The sequence below is a fragment of the Leopardus geoffroyi genome, chromosome D1 (assembly GCF_018350155.1).
Source record: "Leopardus geoffroyi isolate Oge1 chromosome D1, O.geoffroyi_Oge1_pat1.0, whole genome shotgun sequence".
In the NCBI taxonomy this organism is placed as follows: Eukaryota; Metazoa; Chordata; class Mammalia; order Carnivora; family Felidae; genus Leopardus; species Leopardus geoffroyi.
Genome location: NC_059329.1, coordinates 88728240 through 88742786, shown reverse-complemented (window position 1 = coordinate 88742786; position 14547 = coordinate 88728240). Strand labels below are relative to the sequence as shown.

The following is a 14547-nucleotide window of genomic DNA, read 5'->3' as shown; positions in this document are numbered from 1 at the left end:
ACAAAAATATCATTTTTTTTTCCACATCCAGGTTGACAAACCACCTGTATTTTCTCCATGTACACCAGGAGCCTCTTGGATCCCAGGTTAGAGTCTTGCTGTTTTATTAACAGCAAACACTTCTTGTTCGACTCAAATAGCCTCTAGATACCGTTTCCACATGACTACAAGTGTCATCTGAACAATTTACCAAGAGGCAGACCCCTGTTGGGTCTGGCAATGGTATCTTGGCAATTGTTTTCAAAGCCTCCAGAACACCCAGGGTGGCGGTTAGTACACATCTGGAGGTAATATCAAGAATTTTAGGGGTGGGCAATGGTCTATGAGGTTGCAGCTAGTCAAGTGAACTGCCTTGTGGGGGATCAGCTTCTTCTGGAGGCCCCTTCTATGGCAGGTATCAAGACACATGGATAGGAACATGCTGTGTGCCCGCACCAAGCCTTGCTTGGAACTCCCACAGGCGGTGGCGTGCAGCCAGCTTAGGACAAGCTCCATCTGGAAGCCCCCCATTAACATGGTTCACTCCATGTCCCTGCTGCCTGCCTTCTCCAGTGAAAACCTTATGGCATTTATTTCCATGGGCTAAGTGCAAAACCAATGTTGATCACTTTGAAAACAAGATCCTGGAATTATCCATCCACTCTCACCCAGTCAAGAGTCTTTGAGAACACCCCTGTTGAAGACTTAGCCTCAATTTCCATTCCACAAATTACTAGTTATTTACTTACAAGCATTTGTCCAGGTGTTTTTAGATGGGGGGGGGGGGTGGCGGCTCTAATTTAATCCTCACAATAGCCATGTGCAGATGTTATTAACCTCATTTTCCAGAAAGGAAACTTAGAGTCTAGAGCTTGCATAACTCACCCAGAGTCACTCAGCTACTCAGTGGCAGGGTCACATTTGAACCCAGGTACTCTGACTCTACACCTGGTGTTCTCTGTGCCACATTCCAGCTGCTTCCAGGCAACAAAAAACTCACAGCCTCCTGCCCGTTCTGATACACAAGTGGTCAAAGTCTACTCTTCATTAGTGTTCCTCAACCCACAGCCTTCTGGCTGGTGGAGTTAAGTTGGGTGAAAGATGAGCTCAGTGCTGTCTGAGTTTCTAAGTGAACACAACTGAGACAGAGGCTGAACTTGGGGCCAAATCTAAAGCCCCTTTCAAAGACAAAACAAGTCTTGTGAGTAGTCACCATGAAGACAGTGCCGAAAATAGCCTTCACCTTCCAGATCTCACTTACCATGTCCACCAAAATATATCATTTGCCCTATTGAGGGAGGTTTGTTTTGAAAGGTTCCCAAGAGGGATCCCAAAATAATCTCCACAAGACAGCCACATTCTCCAAGCTCCATTGTCATACACAAAAAATGGAAGACCCCCTTCATATTCCAAGAAAGAGCCAATAGACTGTTAGAAGAAATTTGTATCAAGCTGAGAAAGGGCTGGCAGGGTGATGGAAATTTCTCATATCACGGTTGGGCCAATAAAGGCCCAGCCCCCAAGATTGTTCATTTTGTGTCCATGACATAGAGTGAGGTGGAAGGGACAAAAGATGCAATTTTAAGTTCACCACAATCACATCAACTTCAAAAAAAAAAAAAAAAGTGCATCGAGACAGGGTCATACAAAAGTAAAAATACGTAGCTATGTTAAAATAATGGGCTTAATCAGGTGGTCTATTAAGCGTAATAATCAAAATATTATAGAAGGCACTTCATTCTCTTTTTATTTTTGGCTTCGTTTTCCTCCGAAAACGTGTTCAAATGCCCCCATGCTGGCCACATTTTAAATAAATAGGCAGATACTCTTAATAGTGTTGAAGATGCTTCTGAGAAGGACAGAGAAGGAGGCTCTAAGGACAAGGGTGTGTGGAAAGATCGGAAGAGAAGAGGTAATGTGAATCCGATGAACCAGAACAGGGGGCCCAGCCCATAAAACAAACCAAAGACAGAGTGTGGTTAGGTGCTAGTGAAATCAATTTTCAAAGGGGTATTTTACAGGGTGTCTCTTTTAAAGCAAGGCCAATTAGAACCCCTGGAGCCTCTTTAAATGGGCCACTCCGCTTGACCCTGTTGTAAGCTCCGGCTGCTCCAGAGTCATGCTAAGGCCCTCTGAGAGCACCAAGTCTCCAGGTTGGCTGCCCGGTGGCTGGGCCAGCCACACTCCCCTTCTGATTACCTCTTGGGTCTTCCTCTAGAACAAGTGAGTCCATATGCATCCAATCTACCCAATCATCCATGGGCAATCAGTCAAGCAAGCTGATCAGCACCACACAAATGGAGTAGACTCCACGGGTGCCTGAATGTTCGTCTTTCAGCAGGCCACGTTGGTGTTTTACAGAAGATATCATTAGAGTCCCTGCTTGTGTCCACTGGCTGCCACAAAACACCTCTATACTCCCACCAACTTCTATACTCCCACCAACTTTGGACACATGAGGCAAATCGATAAAGACGGGACGTTGCCGTGGGAACAGATACTAACACCCTTCATAAAGACTCCAGGAATCCGATCTTAATACCGCCACCAGGTATATCCCTCAGCCAAAGTTCTGAAGACCTTAAGGAAGCCATTGCAGGGCTCCTACTGCCTTCCTTTCCCATCTCATCCTTAGGAGGGCAGCTCCCACCCCTTCTCAGCTGCTGCCACTCAAGCTAAATCAGCTGACCACTAGGCTTACCTGCTTTCTCCCGGTCATCAGAATCTGAGGGTGGAAATGCATCTTAAAGATAATCGGGTTCAAACTCCTTTGTTTGAATGAGGAAATGGAAGCCCAGGAAGCTGGAGCGTGCTGGTCTGGGCACACAGCTTTGCCAGGACTAGACAACCAGGTCTCCTGACTTCCAGTCCTGTATACTGCCTTGTACACACTGTGCCCCAATCATTCAAAAGCGTAAGTCTGAAATTCTTCAGGGAAGATTCTTAAAGAAATATCCTATCCGCCACCCCCCCCTCCCCCCCGCCCCGCCGAAGTCCAATAAACTTCTTGTCAAATAACTCTGAGGGATCTGTGGACATTTTCTCGGCTTCCTGACATCAGTGCCATTTGGCCTGAACATACCTCTCATCCTAATATTAGCTGCTGCGGGAGCCATTCTCCCCACTGCACTGTTTCCTGCATAACCTAAGAGTCTGGCCCTTTAAAACCCTGTTCAATTGAAACAAACAGAATAGTCACCTATTTCTAGCAAGAGCCTGCACCTTAAAACAGATCATATCATTTAAAATCATACTATTAAAAATTAGAGGGGCGCCTGGGTGGCTCAGTCGGTTAAGCGTCCGACTTCGGCTCAGGTCATGATCTCACAGTTCGTGAGTTCGAGCCCCGCGTCGGGCTCTGTGCTGACAGCTCAGAGCCTGGACCCTGCTTCAGGTTCTGTGTCTCCCTCTCTCTCTTCCCCTCCCCTGCTCATGCTCTGTCTCTCTCTGTCTCAAAAAATAAATAAACATTAAAAAAAATTTTTTTAATTAGATAAGAAAACATTAAGAAAAATTTAGTATCTTCCTCATCTCCTCAGTTATTCAGCAACAGATTTAAGAGAACACTGGCAAGATATGGCTGCCTTCCTGCCTCTGTCTTCAGATGACAATCCTCGCCACCATGGACTCAGTTTACCCAAGCCGAAAGCCACCGCACTTCATCGGTTACCCAGGAACAGAGCCAGGGTGAGAACTCGTGGTCTCTGAACATAGAGCCTGAAGTGGAGTCAATGCCTCCCCACCAGGGCCCCACCCACAACAGAAATGACTGTCGCTTCCATTTTACCAGAAAGAGCTGTCAACAAAAGAAACAGGCTGAAACAGCGGCAAAAAGGTGTCACTGAAAATCAGGTTCCAAGTTTGTATTTGGTCCCTTAAAATCGTGGCACTGCTTCTCGAGTGTGCTGGCAGGTTCTGCCGTGGCATTCTTGGTATCCACCCCACCCCATCTCCCACAGGTCTTTGAAAATCACATCTGTTAGAAAGGGTGTGGGGATGCCTCCGTCTGGAGAAAGGGGAACAGACTGGCTTTTTACTGATTTGTATAAACCTCTCCGTCTATGCTTGCTGTTTCACATCAGGCAAGGTTCTCACACTGGGCTTTCAGAAGAGCGAGGGGGTCTGAAAAACACAGTCCAGTGCTAAAATTCCCTAATTTAGGGGATCGGGGAAGGACGAGGAGGAAATAAAATATTACAAGATTGCAGAGAGCTAAATTGTCCTTCCTGAAAGTGAACTTTGGCCCAGAGCACTCACGTTTGGACCTAGGACCCGACATGAGTTCCTTCCAGTTTCCAATGAGTTAATTGGATGCATTATCTCAGCCTCTCAAGGGGTCAAAAAGATATTGAAAGAGGATCTGGGTAAATTGACGGGGGCATAAACACAGAACTATAAGTGTGAGTGTAGGACTTTTCACTCAGAAAAGGTTCAGAAAGGCCCCAGACGTTTCCATTTGGGGAGCTCACGATATATTAAAAAATGGAAAAAAATAATGGAAACAACATTGTTTGAATTTAACAAATAGATGCTTTTTAACACAAAAGAACAAATATAATTGAATTTTAGATCTTCCATACATATGAGGCCTGTATCAAATTCATTGCCCTGCCCACGGTCACCCTAGAAAGGGCCTGGCTAACACTGCCGTCTTGAACAACAACGCGAGAGAACTCACAGCAGCGTTACTCCCTCCAAGTTACCTTCTTTTAAAATGCCTCCGCGGGGCGCCTGGGTGGCGCAGTCGGTTCAGCCAGGTCACGATCTTGCGATCCGTGAGTTCGAGCCCCGCGTCGGGCTCTGGGCTGATGGCTCAGAGCCTGGAGCCTGTTTCCGATTCTGTGTCTCCCTCTCTCTCTGTCCCTCCCCCGTTCATGCTCTGTCTCTCTCTGTCCCAAAAATAAATAAATAAATGTTGAAAAAAAATTAAAAAAAAAAATAAAATAAAATAAAATGCCTCCGCAAAATACTTCGGACACATGCAGAAGGATTGTCTCCATTATATTTGTAATTTTTTCAAATGTGATCACAGACTTCCAAAAGACCCTCATTTCCTGTTCCCGTTGTTTTTAAAAGCCGTCCACAACAGCCATTAGCAGTTGGTGTAGAAAAGATGTGACCCTACACAACTTTGTGTTATAAGAACATGGAATGGATGAATTATTTCACAGCCTCGGAATTCTAGATCTCATAAAGAGGACAAGCGAAGAAGCCTTCCGCAACTCCAAATACAGTTATTAAAATTATTCTTGGAATCTTTTAAGAGCCTTTTTCTGGTAGGGTCTCTAGCCCACGAGACGTTTCCTAATGACTTCGTCTTTCCTATTGGAAATTAGCGCTTCCCTCGACCTCGCGGAATTAGCACATGACCACTCGTGATCCCCGACTACCCGTTGACACACAGAAAGGCTCTATCTGAACACATCCTCACACCCATGCCTACAGAACCAATTCCTGAATTAGACCTTCCATCGGAAAGTTCTCAATCCAGTCACTTACTTACACTTACACTGGGAATATACTAAATCCACTCAAAGACAGATGGTGAAAATGTTACTTCCCAACACCATGTTGTCATGTACCAACAAGATTAATTCCCCATTGTTCCCAGTTCCATCCACACTGAGGCCAACACTTCTCCATGGTGTCCAAACAATATTAAAAGAGTCCCTGTTTTGGAAGGCATTTGGTGCTGCTGACTCACAACTGCCTGTCTGGTCTCAGTAGCCCATTATGGCACAAACAAAGGGTTAATCTGTCCCCTTGCAATATGGCAAAACTCTTTGCCAATTTTTTTTTTTTTTTCCTGGACAGAGCCATTTTTAGGTGCACATTTCTCCCCAGTGCCCTTGCCTACCTGGACTGCCCGACCACTTTCTCCAGTGTGGATGCGTGCGCCATTGCCCGTTCCCAGCCATTTTCCAACAACAGAACGTGTTACAGACAAATCTGCCTTTCCCTACAACCAATGAGTCAGAAAAATTACCGACAGAAGACCTCTCTCGAAAGTGAGGATGCGTACTCCGAGCCCCAACAGCTATTTAACCAACCAGCTTTTCATTGAGCTATATCAGGGTCACCTGTCCCTAGCTTCCTTTTTGTTTCAGAACTCAGCCCAGGGAAATGGCTTTGTCACGCAGAGGGAACCCAAGGGGCTTTTAAATCCACAGTGATTGGGAGTCCGAACTCAATGCAGCCAATTCACAGATAATATCCAAAGAAGCCCGGCTGCCTTCCAAAATAAAATTCTAATAAGACCCAGTGAGGTGAGCGCAGGTGAGGTGAGCTTCACTTCCTGCCAGCTGCCTCCGGGAGTCTGTTTTATTTTCATCTGTCTGCTTCAAGGCAGGCTTCTCTTTCCACTCAGGTGTTTGAACTCCAGATTCAAAAGAAGGTTTAAAAATAAAGACTTACCTCATTTACCTAACGATTCTGGGTGGGAAATCCAATAGCTGTGGCTAATGGAGGGGAGGCGGCATGTAGCACTCACACCAGCTCCTACAGGGATAGGGAACCAGGGGTGATATCACGTCTGAGCCCTCATCAGAGTGGAGATAAATGCATATGACAATAATTTTAAATCATTTTGTAGGATGTTAAGCAATAAGCCACCAACCGGGAATTCCCTAAGTCACTTCCCCCTCTGCTGATTGGCCGCCGGGCTCTTTAAAAAAATAAAATAAAGGATTACAAACATCGGCTCATTTGCATTTGGCCAACTCACACGTTAGTGTTCAAACAAAACAGGTCTAACCAGGTTATGCCTGTGTCTCAAGAACAGAGAGACAACCTGTTAATGGATGAGGAATTGATTTGGTGACTGTTCTTTTCAGCTTAGAGGCTGTTTCAGGTGAAAAGCACCGCGCTGGCTCCCCCAGAACACCATCGGGAAGGGTGCGTGTAAAAGCAAACTAAGCAGAAGTTCAAATCTGGAGGAAATGATGGGGGGGGGGGGCCCTCTTAAACACCTGTCTTGTGTACTAATCTGTATTTAGTCCACTCTCCTTTGGCATCAAGATCAGTGCCCTGGCTGTGCAGGTACCAGATTCTGAAGCGGCTCTCTCCAGGTGCTATGACTGTCTCTTTGACAGTGACCCTTGGCAATTTCCATGGACTTTGAAAAACCAATCTCTCCCCTGGCCCCAGATAAGAGCTTTGGGAAGTTTGAAGGGAGAGTCCTGAGAGAGAGGGTTGAATCTGAGTTGTTCAGGTGGGACAGTCAATTCTCAACAATGCAAGAGCTGACTATCCAGTTGGTGGATTCTCCAGGTTCTTATTCTTTCTTGATACTTACATGGTCTTTTTTTACTATATTATTGACGCTCCCTAGACATCTCCCTAGGAGCTAGAGAGAAAAAGACCAAGATGCTGAAACTGGAAATTAAAGAGAGCAGTTTGGACAAGAAAAAGCGGAATCCCGGAGAGGAGCTATAGATTTCAAGCGTCCTTGCAGCCCTGTCTCCCTGGGCCAAGGGCCTGCTTCACTGGGTCACAAATATACTTCCACTGTGTAAGTGAGTGATGGCCCCTGGCAAGGAAAAATACCATCCCCTAACCATTAACTTTCTCTCCTGAGCCTTCCTGGACACTGACCTGGCATGAGCTAAGCGTCCGAGCAAATTTCTTCAACTCATCAGAACACCCCTTTGTGGGAAAGAAAAGGGAAATTGAGTTTTGGCAAAGGCACAAAGATTTTGTGATCAAAACCAAGAAGTTCCTTGTATAAAAAAGAAAGTCTGCACGTGGGGAAAGACGGAATAGAACAAAAAGTACGCGGTTGTCCTACTCAGGTGAAATGGTGAGTGAGTGGTAGCCATATTCCTTTCTTGCCCGTGTTCCTAGTTCACATAACACGAATGCAGAGGTTTTTGAATATGGGAAAAACTCAGTGGGAGAGCAGGGGTGGATTGGGGAGGGTCGTGGAACTCAGGCGGGTCTCAAAGGTCTTAAAGGTTTGGGGAGTGCAATTTAGGCAGGCCCTGAAAAGCCCCTTGGCCTCCTAGCCTTCACCAAACTTGCCACTGTCCCCTATTGTCAACCTGTGCATTTCCCAAGGGCCCTGTTAAAATTCAAATGGCTGATAAAAACAGTAAATGTCATTACTGCCCATTATCACATTAGCCCCAATTAGTCTATCAGCTCCAGATCTGAGAGCAGGGCCCTGAGGGAATAGGCTGGTGACGTTTTGCTTGAGAGATGAATCAGGAGCAGTCTGAAGTAGCACCACCACCCACTACAGGGTATTTGCATGGGTGCCTGTGTGTGTGTGTGTGTGTGTGTGTGTGTGTGCGTGTGCGCGTGCACACACGTTAGGGGAGGTGGTTACTGTGGGCTGTTATTAGTACCAGTGTGACTCCAGGAAGTGAACTTGGCCTTCTTCACAATTTTGCCTGAGATTAACCTGAGACAGTGGTGGGGTAGGTGGCAGGCAGAGGTTGTGTGGTCAAGAGGTGGTGGCACATTTCCAAAGCAACCCCCAAAATGATGTGGCTCTCTGGTCCAGTCCCAACTACTTAGAATTTACAGTCCCTTTCGTTTCTGGCTGAAGAGTTCCGGTTACGTCTCCATTCCTTTATCCACTCTTCTGCCTATTTTAGATCAAAGGACTGCTCCATTAAGGCATTCCTGACCAGGGTCGTTTGGGAATGGCGGTGGAAGGGGATGGAGAGATGTCACTTCATACTCACAAGCCATTTTATTTGTGCAGTCTTTATGTATATAAAGTACGTAACAACGTGTCTGGGACTTAGTGGGTTCTTATTAAGTATTGGTTCTTTTCTTTACTTGGGTCTTAGTCAAAACTTCTAGAAGAAAAACAAAAACAAAAACAACACCTCCCCTCTCAAAAAAAAAAAGAAAGAAAGAAAGAAAGAAAGAAAGAAAGAAAGAAAAAGAAAAGAAGGGAAGCTAGATTTTTAGGCATGTTAAGTCCACATAGAAATTCCTTCAATCTATGGTCAGCTTCAACAAGACAGCACTTGCATCAAAGAAGATGAATGATAGATGATGGATTGATGATTAGATAGATAGATAGATAGATGAATGATAGATAGCTAGAAAAAAATGATAGAAGTCCCGATTTTTAACTGAGAATGCTAAAAATTGGATTTAATGCTGAGACCTTCTATTGCAAGAGTTTCAAATATATCGAGCATGTCTCTCACAGACAAGAAATTTAAAAGTGTAAACACAAAACATCAAGTGCACCAGAGCTCTTATATGGATACAACATTTGTTTCCTAAAAGTCATAACCTTCTTGAGGAAGAATCAGCCAAGGGTCTCACTGTCACGTCAGACCTTCAATCCTAGCACAGATTCCATTCATTCTGTGCTCCCGGGACTCCCTGGGAGACTGACAAAGACATGGGGATGTGAATGAAGTGATGAGGGAGAGCTGTTTGCCTGGGATTTACAGAGTGTTTCTCTCACATAAGAGAAAGTGAGGCAACACAGGCTGCCATCAGGTCAAGATCAAGATAATTTTGGGAACAGGAACCAGCCCTACAGACCCAATTATTCTTCCTGGTCTCCCCTGCAGGCCAAGGCCCTATCCCTGTCCCAGATCTGCACAAAGACACTTGAATCAAGTCCCAATGCTCGTTCCCCCAGAGGAAAAGACCATATCGTGTGCGATAGCACGGCGACCCTGAGTTCAGTTGGGTTGTCTACTAGGAGACTCACCTCTTGTCGTAGACATAGAACCAAAGAACCTCAAGGGACCTTACTTCCTAAATCAAGGCCAAGACAAAGAATCTCTCTAAGCCAAGTATCAAGCCCTAAGGGGTCTGAGTCTTAATATCAACACGGGCTGTGGTTATGAGGTTAATGAGAGTTCTGTGCTTGCTTTGCAAGAAACAGGATGCTTGCTTACTTTACACAGCACCTTTTAACTAGGGGCCCCCTGTATTTATTTTTGAAAGCAAGTGCGTGTTTGTATATGTTTCTGTCCATCATCCCCTCTTGATGACATGGCGTTACCTTCAGGGCAGAACCTGACAACTATTTAGCGAGAGCCACAAGAGCATTACTGTAGGACTGACGGCAATGAGAACCCCTGTCTGGTGGTGGAGAGGAGGTTCCAGAGAGCAGAACATTACCATCACTTACCTTGGCTGGTGTCAAATAAGGAAATAGGATTAATAAATGCCATCTTCCCTCTTACCCTACGCTCCTCTAAACGCCACGTTTCCAAAATCCTTACTTTTTCACTTAGATTAGATACCTGGAGAATCTTCAAATCCCCTGAGGAGAAGCTTTCTGGGCTCTGAAGGTGGCCTCTGAGTTCTATGTGGGAGGTCTGGCACTGACAGCTGTCCTAACCGATTTGCGTGGCACCCCTGATCGTGCCCTTTGCCATCACATCTGTGCCTACGTGCTGAGCAAATCCTACACCGATGGCACCTACCACTGAACTGCTTGAGGTGGCGGACAGGTGTCGTGCTGGAGTGGGGGAGGACGGCTCACCATTTCTGGAAAGGAGGACCCATTTCATAGATGCATGCACGAGCGCACACACACATAGATACCCCTCGGGCATCAGAATAGGTCCCCAGTCTCAGCTAGGCACCGACAATGAGGTTTCAGAACTCCCCTTTCATATTTGATTATTCTCAAGTCCGTCTTGCCTAACTTAAATCACCCTGCTCTGTTTCTTCACTGTATCATGCTTATCATGCCTTATCTTTCCTCACAAATTGCTCTACGCTCAGTGCCAACTTTACTGTGGAGATAGGCACTTTGGTTCTTGAACCAAACTGCTTTGGTGTCTAAACAGTCCTCTCAGCGGGGTCTTCAAGAAGGCACATTTCTCAGTCTCAGAGCAGGAGAGAAGACAAGGCAAACGTTGGCCCCTCCCAGGAAACCTTCCGGCAGCCAGTATTTTCTTCTTTTTTGTCTGGAGAAGTTTCTTATAATTATAGCAGGTGTGTTTACATATTAGTTTATTATTGTAGCATGATAACTCATTTTCCACTCCCATGGAGCCCCCAAACAGAACACAGAATGAAGAGACACTGCTGTGTGTGGGTTGGGGGTGACAGAGCTGGCGCCTCCCCTAATCCGTTGCCCTTCCCCACATCCACCTGACGCACAGCTCTCTCCACTAGACCTTCCTTCTGACTCTGCTCCTTGCTCTAAGCCAATGGAGCATCAGAACCACCCTCCCAACTCAGCGGTTCCTCCCCACACCTACCAAATCGGGTAGGTGGGTGGGTGATAGCAGAGACAATAATCAGCTCTTTATTCATCATGATCTATTCATGTTTTGTAGGCTCCCATATTATTCTACGGATGGTAAACCAGAAGACTGGGTTTCTACCATTTAAGGGACATTTTGATGGAGCCAACCTCCGGTGAAGGTCTCGGTGCCTGGTCTCTTTCACCCAGGGACCACGAGAGACAGCAAACTCTCAGACCCAAGGAGAAACGTATAAAATCACCATCTAAATGCCTACTTATTTGGGAGACCCTGTGTCTTTGGAAGACTGTGCTCAGAACCTGCTCTCTTACCCTAGAAAAACAAGATGGCTCAGCTTCCTCGGGAGCAGCCTGGTGTCATAGAGAGGGAGCGAGGACAACCTTACCACATCTATTTAAACTTTTGGTCTCAGTTGCCCTGTCTGTGTTATTGGGAATATTAACTTCTCAGCGAGCTGTAGGGGATTAAGTGAGAAACTGTATAAGGCATTAGCAAAGGGCCCGGCGCATGGTGGCCTCTCAGGAAATGTTTACTGTCTCCTCGAAGTATGAAGCTTGAATCTTAAGCGATCCCCTTAGTGACATAGGAGGTCACACACAGTGGTCAGAAAATGAACTCTCCGTGTTTCAAAAGACAAAAGAGGAGAAGGGAGTGAAACTGGAAAAGTCTAAGGAAAGACAGAGTAAAAATGACTACTCACTTCTACGAAGTTTTAGCCATGTCCTATCCTAGTCACTGGCCTAAGAGTTTAATTTGCACCTCCTCATTTAATCCTCATGAAATTCCATCAGGAAAGGGCTATTACCATTCTTCCTTTACAGATTAGGAAAACTAAGCCTCATAAGCCTGAAAAGCAATTTGACCAAGGTCACACAGTAAAACCAATGACGGGAGCTCAGGCCAAAGTCAGTGTCATTCCAAAACAAGATCTCCTAACCACAACCCTCTGCCAAAAAAAGAGAAGCTTAACCGCGTGTTGAAATTTGGACTATCATACCTTACTTAGGCATGGAAAACTGAGCTCCTTTCTGGAAGGTTGTTGGAAATGTGACTGTTTCTTGGAAGATTGGGATGGTAAAGTTGAAGTGAAAGAAGCATAAAATAGGCAGACAGGTCTGGATCTTAATATGACAACCTTCTGCCCCTGCCCTTCAATGTCAAATACTTAAAGAGCTAAATGCTCAGAATAAGAGTTGAGGGGAAACCCACTGGAAAGGTTGTGAGTAGGTCTTGCCTGGGAAATCATGAGATTCTTTTGATAGAAAGGTCACTCTTCCACCCACCAGGCTTAATAGCACTGGGCAGGCTGCATACCACAGCGAAAGGATCGTAGGCATCTGGGTCCAGCAATGATAGAGGGATAGATCAAAGAGTCAGTGTGATGATAAAGGCATCAAATGTGAAGATTGAGTGGAATCTAGTTGAGGGTACAAAGTGCCATCAATTTCTAGTTTCTTCCATCCCCGTTCTTCATAAGCAATTGAGAGCGTCTCAAGGTTACACGAAATGCTAATCCACTAGATTCTGCCCCTAAATGTATTTCAGATAGAAATTAAGGGTTCTGGATCTGGTCACGCCTCTGGAAAGAGCATATCAAGGGAACAATATCTGAGAGATGACAAGCGCATCCATTGGAACTGTGCAAAAGACATATTTGCATTAAGAAATTATCCATTCGGTCCACTCAAAACATGTGCATCCACACATTGGCGGAATGTCAACAGAGAAGCCCTTGGAATTATTTCTGAATAATTCCATATTTGGGGGAAATCCAGATGAAATTTTCCCTCATGTATCATGGCATATCTGTGATTTTTCTCCCCTATTTCTCCCCCACCCCCATTCTTAGCAACTACATGTGAGTTCAGGGTTTGAAATTAGTCAATCTGTCTTCCTGGACAAGGACAGCATACCAAACAGTCATATTTTGAGACCTAGTTTCTTTTATGACGGTGCCCCAGGAAAGTTTTATGAGAATCCTGATTTAAGGTTGGAGGTTAATGGCTCTGAAATTCTGAGAACCAAAAAATATTATGTAGGTGGGTATACAGTAAAACTGAAATAAGGAACTCCTTCTTTGCAAACTGAACCAAAAATCTGCACTGTCGGTTCATCTGAAAACTTCTCTGTCAGGGAGGACAGCCCTGCTGTGAAAGGGACCAGCCACAGTCTACCCACTTCCTTACAGTGGAAAATGTGGAGGCCACTGAGTTCTGTTACGCTAGAAAGAATGGGATACGGAGGGCCAGGGACAGGAACCACTCCTGACAAGATAACTGTGTGAGAAAGTCACGGTCATCTTGCTGGCGACGTTCTCCATCAATAGCAAAGATTGGTGTTGATGGACTTTTTCCAAAAGACTTCAAAGTCTCCGCAAGGTTCATAGTCCTCTAACTCACCAGTCTGTGCTTCTCCGAGTTGCCAAAGCCACCGGAGCAGAAAGACTCAGGGAGGCCAACCCTAGGTCTCACAATTGTGTGTGGTTGTGGTGGAGGAGGGGTAGCCTTGGCAAATGTCTAATTTTTGCTGATCCGTTTTCTTTCCAGCTTGGCAGGTTACCTTAACTTGGAAGCTAAATGCACAGCTAGGGAAAATAAGCCTGTTAGGGGATGGGTCAATGCTCTGTGGACTTGAGCCTTGGCTGGGGGAAACATTCTTTGAACAGCCAGGTAAGACAAGGCTAGGAAGCCACAACACTGTGGATACAATCAAGAGGTATCCGGACCCCCCCACGGGTCATGGCACGGCCCACAGCCCCCCCTCGGAGTGGACCATCCGCTCCTCCAACTGTGCTCCTTCTCCAGCCTCCAGAGCTGTTAGCAGCGAGCATTAGGCAGGAGGGCTGAGTTGCTAGGAAAAAAGGGTGGCACGAGAAAGAAAGAGGCAGAGAGCAGGTCCTGCGTGTTGTATCCTAGTGCCCATACAGAGACTGTGAAATTCCCCAGAAACTCACCTTGGTACTACCTCTTACCGTTTCCGTCACAACTGTACCAGAATTTTATACACACACTCCCATTCTTTATGTTTGCAGCCTTCTCAGAAAGCCACTAGGTCGTTTCCGTATTCAAAAATCTTTGCCACTTCTGCAGTCCCTAGAGGTGCTCCTCGGAAGGCAGTGCACCTACAGAGGGTAGGAAGCAAGACGAGAAATAGGCGGGTACACAGACATGGCGAAATTAGTGTTCAGGACATGTAAGTGACTGAAATTTGAGAAACGATGGCTTAAAGACGGGTAGTCCTAACTCCCTGGGGGCAGGCGGCTTACCGGCCCTCCATGGTCTCCACCCATGCCTTAAGTCCCCTGGTCCCCGACCATACTTCACGGGGTGCATCCCAGACACGGTGGACCCACCTCACGTCCACATACGTG

The 14547-nt window shown here is 45.9% G+C and overlaps 1 protein-coding gene across 1 annotated transcript in view; it reads right to left on the bottom strand.

Moving 5' to 3' along the window:
- EHF (ETS homologous factor) overlaps positions 1–6548 on the bottom strand; it is a 43167-nt gene extending 36619 nt beyond the window's left edge. Inside the window, exon 1 of the mRNA XM_045484930.1 lies at positions 6394–6548. The gene's annotated coding sequence lies outside the window, so the exon portion shown is untranslated. The remainder of the gene's footprint in view (positions 1–6393) is intronic.
- Between the last annotated feature and the right edge of the window lie 7999 nt (positions 6549–14547).